Genomic DNA, 9,614 nt, shown 5'->3' with positions numbered 1-9,614 from the left:
TTGCACAATGACACAGCCACGTTGTGTAATGATGTAACAATGGTTGCACAATGACACAGCCACTTTGTGTAATGATGTAACAATGGTTGCACAATGACAGAGCCACGCTGTGTAATGATGTAACAATGGTTGCACAATGACACAGCCACGTTGTATAATGATGTAACAATGGTTACACAATGACACAGCCACTTTGTGTAATGATGTAACAATGGTTGCACAATGACACAGCCATGTTGTGTAATGATGTAACAATGGTTGCACAATGACACAGCCATGTTGTGTAATGATGTAACAATGGATGCACAATGACACAGCCACTTTGTGTAATGATTTAACAATGGTTGCACAATGACTCAGCCATGTTGTATAATGATGTAACAATGGTTGCACAATGACACAGCCACGTTGTATAATGATGTAACAATGGTTGCACAATGAAACACCCACGTTGGGTAATGATGTAACAATGGTTGCACAATGACACAGCCACGTTGTATAATGATGTAACAATGGTTGCACAATGACAAAGCCACTTTGTGTAATGATGTAACAATGATTGCACAATGACACAGCCAAGTTGTGTAATGATTTAACAATGGTTGCACAATGACACAGCCACTTTGTGTAATGATGTAACAATGGTTTCACAATGACACTGCCACTTTGTGTAATGATGTAACAATGGTTGCACAATGACACAGCCACGTTGTGTAATGATGTAACAATGGATGCACAATGACACAGCCACTTTGTGTAATGATGTAACAATGGTTGCACAATGACACAGCCACGTTGTATAATGATGTAACAATGGTTGCACAATGACACAGCCACGTTGTATAATGATAAAACAATGGTTGCACAATGACACAGCCACGTTGTGTAATGATGTAACAATGGTTGCACAATGACACAGCCACGTTGTACAATGATTTAACAATGGTTGCACAATGACACAGCCACTTTGTGTAATGATGTAACAATGGTTGCACAATGACACAGCCACTTTGTGTAATGATGTCACAATGGTTGCACAATGACAAAGCCACGTTGTATAATGATGTAACAATGGTTGCACAATGACACTGCCACTTTGTGTAATGATGTAACAATGGTTGCACAATGACACAGCCACGTAGTATAATGATGTAACAATGGTTGCCCAATGACACAGCCACGTTGTATAATGATGTAACAATGGTTGCACAATGACAAAGCCACTTTATGTAATGATGTAACAATGGTTGCACAATGACACAGCCACGTTGTGTAATGATGTAACAATGGTTGCACAATGACACAGCCACAATGTATAACTATGTAACAATGGTTGCACAATGACACAGCCACTTTGTGTAATGATGTAACAATGTCTGCACAATGACACAGCCACGTTGTGTAATGATGTAACAATGGTTGCCCAATGACACAGCCATGTTGTGTAATGATGTAACAATGGTTGCACAATGACACAGCCACTTTGTGTAATGATGTAACAATGGTTGCACAATGACACAGCCACGTTGTGTAATGATGTAACAATGGTTGCACAATGACACAGCCATGTTGTGTAATGATGTAACAATGGTTGCACAATGACACAGCCACGTTGGGTAATGATGTAACAATGGTTGCACAATGACACAGCCACGTTGTGTAATGATGTAACAATGGTTGCACAATGACACAGCCACGTTGTACAATGATTTAACAATGGTTGCACAATGACACAGCCACTTTGTGTAATGATGTAACAATGGTTGCACAATGACACAGCCACTGTGTGTAATGATGTAACAATGGTTGCACAATGACAAAGCCACGTTGTATAATGATGTAACAATGGTTGCACAATGACACTGCCACTTTGTGTAATGATGTAACAATGGTTGCACAATGACACAGCCACGTAGTATAATGATGTAACAATGGTTGCACAATGACAAAGCCACGTTGTATAATGATGTAACAATGGTTACACAATGACACAGCCACGTTTTATAATGATGTAACAATGGTTGCACAATGACACAGCCACGTTGTATAATGATGTAACAATGGTTGCACAATGACAAAGCCACTTTATGTAATGATGTAACAATGGTTGCACAATGACACAGCCATGTTGTGTAATGATGTAACAATGGTTGCACAATGACACAGCCACGTTGTGTAATGATGTAACAATGGTTGCACAATGACACAGCCACGTTGTGTAATGATGTAACAATGGTTGCACAATGACACAGCCACAATGTATAATGATGTAATAATGGTTGCACAATGACACAGCCACTTTGTGTAATGATGTAACAATGTTTGCACAATGGCACAGCCACGTTGTGTAATGATGTAACAATGGTTGCACAATGACACAGCCACGTTGTATGATGATGTAACAATGGTTACACAATGACACAGCCACTTTGTGTAATGATGTAACAATGGTTGCACAATGACACAGCCACGTTGTGTAATGATGTAACAATGGTTGCACAATGACACAGCCTCGTTGTGTAATGATGTAACAATGGATGCACAATGACACAGCCACTTTGTGTAATGATTTAACAATGGTTGCACAATGACACAGCCACGTTGTATAATGATGAAACAATGGTTGCACAATGACACAGCCAAGTTGTATAATGATGTAACAATGGTTGCACAATGAAACAGCCACGTTGGGTAATGATGTAACAATGGTTGCACAATGACACAGCCACGTTGTATAATGATGTAACAATGGTTGCACAATGACACAGCCACTTTGTGTAATGATGTAACAATGATTGCACAATGACACAGCCACGTTGTGTAATGATTTAACAATGGTTGCACAATGACACAGCCACTTTGTGTAATGATGTAACAATGGTTTCACAATGACACAGCCACTTTTTGTAATGATGTAACAATGGTTGCACAATGACACAGCCACGTTGTGTAATGATGTAACAATGGTTGCACAATGACACAGCCACGTTGTGTAATGATGTAACAATGGATGCACAATGACACAGCCACTTTGTGTAATGATGTAACAATGGTTGCACAATGACACAGCCACGTTGTATAATGATGTAACAATGGTTGCACAATGACACAGCCACGTTGTATAATGATGTAACAATGGTTGCACAATGACACAGCCACGTTGTGTAATGATGTAACAATGGTTGCACAATGACACAGCCACGTAGTATAATGATGTAACAATAGTTGCACAATGACACAGCCACGTTGTATAATGATGTAACAATGGTTACACAATGACACAGCCACGTTTTATAATGATGTAACAATGGTTGCACAATGACACAGCCACGTTGTATAATCATGTAACAATGGTTGCACATTTACAAAGCCACTTTATGTAATGATGTAACAATGGTTGCACAATGACACAGCCACGTTGTGTAATGATGTAACAATGGTTACACAATGACACAGCCACGTTTTATAATGATGTAACAATGGTTGCACAATGACACAGCCACGTTGTATAATGATGTAACAATGGTTGCACAATTACAAAGCCACTTTATGTAATGATGTAACAATGGTTGCACAATGACACAGCCACGTTGTGTAATGATGTAACAATGGTTGCACAATGACACAGCCACGTTGTGTAATGATGTAACAATGGTTGCACAATGACACAGCCACGTTGTGTAATGATGTAACAATGGTTGCACAATGACACAGCCACAATGTATAATGAGGTAACAATGGTTGCACAATGACACAGCCACTTTGTGTAATGATGTAACAATGTTTGCAAAATGACACATCCACGTTGTGTAATGATGTAACAATGGTTGCCCAATGACACAGCCACGTTGTGTAATGATGTAACAATGGTTGCACAATGACACAGCCACATTGTGTAATGATGTAACAATGGTTGCACAATGACACAGCCACTTTGTGTAATGATGTAACAATGGTTGCACAATGACACAGCCACGTTGTGTAATGATGTAACAATGGTTGCACAATGACACAGCCACTTTGTGTAATGATGTAACAATGGTTGCACAATGACACAGCCACGTTGTTTAATGATGTAACAATGGTTGCACAATGACACAGCCACTTTGTGTAATGATGTAACAATGGTTGCACAATGACAGAACCACGTTGTGTAATGATGTAACAATGGTTGCACATTGACACAGCCACGTTGTGTAATTATGTAACAATGGTTGCACAATGACACAGCCACTTTGTGTAATGATGTAACAATGGTAGCACAATGACACAGCCACGTTGTGTAATGATGTTACAATGGTTGCACAATGACACAGCCACATTGTATAATGATGTAACAATGGTTGCACAATGACACAGCCACTTTGTGTAATGATGTAACAATTGTTGCACAATGACACAGCCACGCTGTATAATGATGTAACAATGGTTGCACAATGACACAGCCACGTTGTATAATGATGTAACAATGGTTGCACAATGACACAGCCACGTTGTGTAATGATGTAACAATGGTTGCACAATGACACAGCCACGTTGTATAATGATGTAACAATGGTTACACAATGACACAGCCACTTTGTGTAATGATATAACAATGGTTGCACAATGACACAGCCACGTTGTTTAATGATGTAACAATGGTTGCACAATGACACAGCCACTTTGTGTAATGATGTAACAATGGTTGCACAATGACAGAACCACCTTGTGTAATGATGTAACAATGGTTGCACATTGACACAGCCACGTTGTGTAATGATGTAACAATGGTTGCACAATGACACAGCCACTTTGTGTAATGATGTAACAATGGTAGCACAATGACACAGCCACGTTGTGTAATGATGTTACAATGGTTGCACAATGACACAGCCACATTGTATAATGATGTAACAATGGTTGCACAATGACACAGCCACTTTGTGTAATGATGTAACAATTGTTGCACAATGACACAGCCACGCTGTATAATGATGTAACAATGGTTGCACAATGACGCAGCCACGTTGTATAATGATGTAACAATGGTTGCACAATGACACAGCCACGTTGTGTAATGATGTAACAATGGTTGCATAATGACACAGCCACGTTGTATAATGATGTAACAATGGTTACACAATGACACAGCCACTTTGTGTAATGATGTAACAATGGTTGCACAATGACACAGCCACGTTGTGTAATGATGTAACAATGGTTGCACAATGACACAGCCACGTTGTGTAATGATATAACAATGGATGCACAATGACACAGCCACTTTGTGTAATGATTTAACAATGGTTGCACAATGACACAGCCATGTTGTATAATGATGTAACAATGGTTGCACAATGACACAGCCACGTTGTATAATGATGTAACAATGGTTGCACAATGAAACAGCCACGTTGTATAATGATGTAACAATGGTTGCACAATGACACAGCCACGTTGTATAATGATGTAACAATGGTTGCACAATGACACAGCCACTTTGTGTAATGATGTACCAATGGTTGCACAATGACACAGCCAAGTTGTGTAATGATGTAACAATGGTTGCACAATGACACAGCCACGTTGTGTAATGATGTAACAATGGTTGCACAATGACACAGCCACGTTGTATAATGATGTAACAATGGTTGCACAATGACACAGCCACTTTGTGTAATGATGTAACAATGGTTGCACAATGACACAGCCAAGTTGTGTAATGATGTAACAATGGTTGCACAATGACACAGCCACGTTGTGTAATGATGTAACAATGGTTGCGCAATGACACAATCACTCTGTGTACTGATGTAACAATGGTTGCACAATGACACAGCCACGTTGTATAATGATGTAACAATGGATGCACAATGACACAGCCACTTTGTGTAATGATGTAACAATGGTTGCACAATGACACAGCCATGTTGTGTAATGATGTAACAATGGTTGCACAATGACACAGCCAGGTTGTGTAATGATGTAACAATGGTTGCACAATGACACAGCCACGTTGTGTAATGATGTAACAATGGTTGCACAATGACACAGCCACTTTGTGTAATGATGTAACAATGGTTGCACAATGACAGAGCCACGTTGTGTAATGATGTAACAATGGTTGCACAATGACACAGCCACGTTGTATAATGATGTAACAATGGTTGCACAATGACACAGCCACGCTGTGTTATGATGTAACAATGGTTGCACAATGACACAGCCACGTTGTATAATGATGTAACAATGGTTACACAATGACACAGCCACTTTGTGTAATGATGTAACAATGGTTGCACAATGACACAGCCATGTTGTGTAATGATGTAACAATGGTTGCACAATGACACAGCCATGTTGTGTAATGATGTAACAATGGATGCACAATGACACAGCCACGTTGTGTAATGATGTAACAATGGTTGCACAATGACACAACCACTCTGTGTACTGATGTAACAATGGTTGCACAATGACACAGCCACGTTGTATAATGATGTAACAATGGATGCACAATGACACAGCCACTTTGTGTAATGATGTAACAATGGTTGCACAATGACACAGCCATGTTGTGTAATGATGTAACAATGGTTGCACAATGACACAGCCACGTTGTGTAATGATGTAACAATGGTTGCACAATGACACAGCTACGTTGTGTAATGATGTAACAATGGTTGCACAATGACACAGCCACTTTGTGTAATGATGTAACAATGGTTGCACAATGACAGAGCCACGTTGTGTAATGATGTAACAATGGTTGCACAATGACACAGCCACGTTGTATAATGATGTAACAATGGTTGCACAATGACACAGCCACGCTGTGTAATGATGTAACAATGGTTGCACAATGACACAGCCACGTTGTATAATGATGTAACAATGGTTACACAATGACACAGCCACTTTGTGTAATGATGTAACAATGGTTGCACAATGACACAGCCATGTTGTGTAATGATGTAACAATGGTTGCACAATGACACAGCCATGTTGTGTAATGATGTAACAATGGATGCACAATGACACAGCCACTTTGTGTAATGATTTAACAATGGTTGCACAATGACTCAGCCATGTTGTATAATGATGTAACAATGGTTGCACAATGACACAGCCACGTTGTATAATGATGTAACAATGGTTGCACAATGAAACAGCCACGTTGGGTAATGATGTAACAATGGTTGCACAATGACACAGCCACGTTGTATAATGATGTAACAATGGTTGCACAATGACACAGCCACTTTGTGTAATGATGTAACAATGATTGCACAATGACACAGCCAAGTTGTGTAATGATTTAACAATGGTTGCACAATGACACAGCCACTTTGTGTAATGATGTAACAATGGTTTCACAATGACACAGCCACTTTGTGTAATGATGTAACAATGGTTGCACAATGACACAGCCACGTTGTGTAATGATGTAACAATGGTTGCACAATGACACAGCCACGTTGTGTAATGATGTAACAATGGATGCACAATGACACAGCCACTTTGTGTAATGATGTAACAATGGTTGCACAATGACACAGCCACGTTGTATAATGATGTAACAATGGTTGCACAATGACACAGCCACGTTGTATAATGATAAAACAATGGTTGCACAATGACACAGCCACGTTGTGTAATGATGTAACAATGGTTGCACAATGACACAGCCACATTGTACAATGATTTAACAATGGTTGCACAATGACACAGCCACTTTGTGTAATGATGTAACAATGGTTGCACAATGACACAGCCACTTTGTGTAATGATGTAACAATGGTTGCACAATGACAAAGCCACGTTGTATAATGATGTAACAATGGTTGCACAATGACACTGCCACTTTGTGTAATGATGTAACAATGGTTGCACAATGACACAGCCACGTAGTATAATGATGTAACAATGGTTGCACAATGACACAGCCACGTTGTATAATGATGTAACAATGGTTACACAATGACACAGCCACGTTTTATAATGATGTAACAATGGTTGCACAATGACACAGCCACGTTGTATAATGATGTAACAATGGTTGCACAATGACAAAGCCACTTTATGTAATGATGTCACAATGGTTGCACAATGACACAGCCACGTTGTGTAATGATGTAACAATGGTTGCACAATGACACAGCCACAATGTATAACTATGTAACAATGGTTGCACAATGACACAGCCACTTTGTGTAATGATGTAACAATGTTTGCACAATGACACAGCCACGTTGTGTAATGATGTAACAATGGTTGCCCAATGACACAGCCACGTTGTGTAATGATGTAACAATGGTTGCACAATGACACAGCCACATTGTGTAATGATGTAACAATGGTTGCACAATGACACAGCCACGTTGGGTAATGATGTAACAATGGTTGCACAATGACACAGCCACGTTGTGTAATGATGTTACAATGGTTGCACAATGACACAGCCACGTTGTATAATGATGTAACAATGGTTGCACAATGACACAGCCACTTTGTGTAATGATGTAACAATGGTTGCACAATGACACAGCCATGTTGTATAATGATGTAACAATGGTTGCACAATGACACAGCCACGTTGTATAATGATGTAACAATGGTTGCACAATGACACAGCCACGTTGTGTAATGATGTAACAATGGTTGCACAATGACACAGCCACGTTGAATAATGATGTAACAATGGTTACACAATTACACAGCCACTTTGTGTAATGATGTAACAATAGTTGCACAATGACACAGCCACGTTGTGTAATGATGTAACAATGGTTGCACAATGACACAGCTATGTTGTGTAATGATGTAACAATGGATGCACAATGACTCAGCCACTTTGTGTAATGATTTAACAATGGTTGCACAATGACACAGCCATGTTGTATAATGATGTAACAATGGTTGCACAATGACACAGCCACGTTGTATAATGATGTAACAATGGTTGCACAATGAAACAGCCACGTTGTATAATGATGTAACAATGGTTGCACAATGACACAGCCACGTTGTATAATGATGTAACAATGGTTGCACAATGACACAGCCACTTTGTGTAATGATATAACAATGGTTGCACAATGACACAGCCACGTTGTATAATGATTTAACAATGGTTGCACAATGACACAGCCACTTTGTGTAATGATGTAACAATGGTTGCACAATGACACAGCCACTTTGTGTAATGATGTAACAATGGTTGCACAATGACACAGCCAGGTTGTATAATGATGTAACAATGGTTGCACAATGACACATCCACTTTGTGTAATGATGTAACAATGGTTGCACAATGACACAGCCACGTTGTGTAATGATGTAACAATGGTTGCACAATGACACAGCCACATTGTGGAATGATGTAACAATGGTTGCACAATGACACAACCACTTTGTGTACTGATGTAACAATGGTTGCACAATGACACAGCCACGTTGTATAATGATGTAACAATGGATGCACAATGACACAGCCACTTTGTGTAATGATGTAACAATGGTTGCACAATGACACAGCCACGTTGTGTAATGATGTAACAATGGTTGCACAATGACACAGCCACGTTGTGTAATGATGTAACAATGGTTGCACAATGACACAGCCACGTTGT

This window comes from Lissotriton vulgaris, chromosome 9 (genome assembly GCF_964263255.1).
Source record: "Lissotriton vulgaris chromosome 9, aLisVul1.2, whole genome shotgun sequence".
NCBI lineage: Eukaryota > Metazoa > Chordata > Amphibia > Caudata > Salamandridae > Lissotriton > Lissotriton vulgaris.
Note: the sequence above shows the minus strand (reverse complement) of the source record.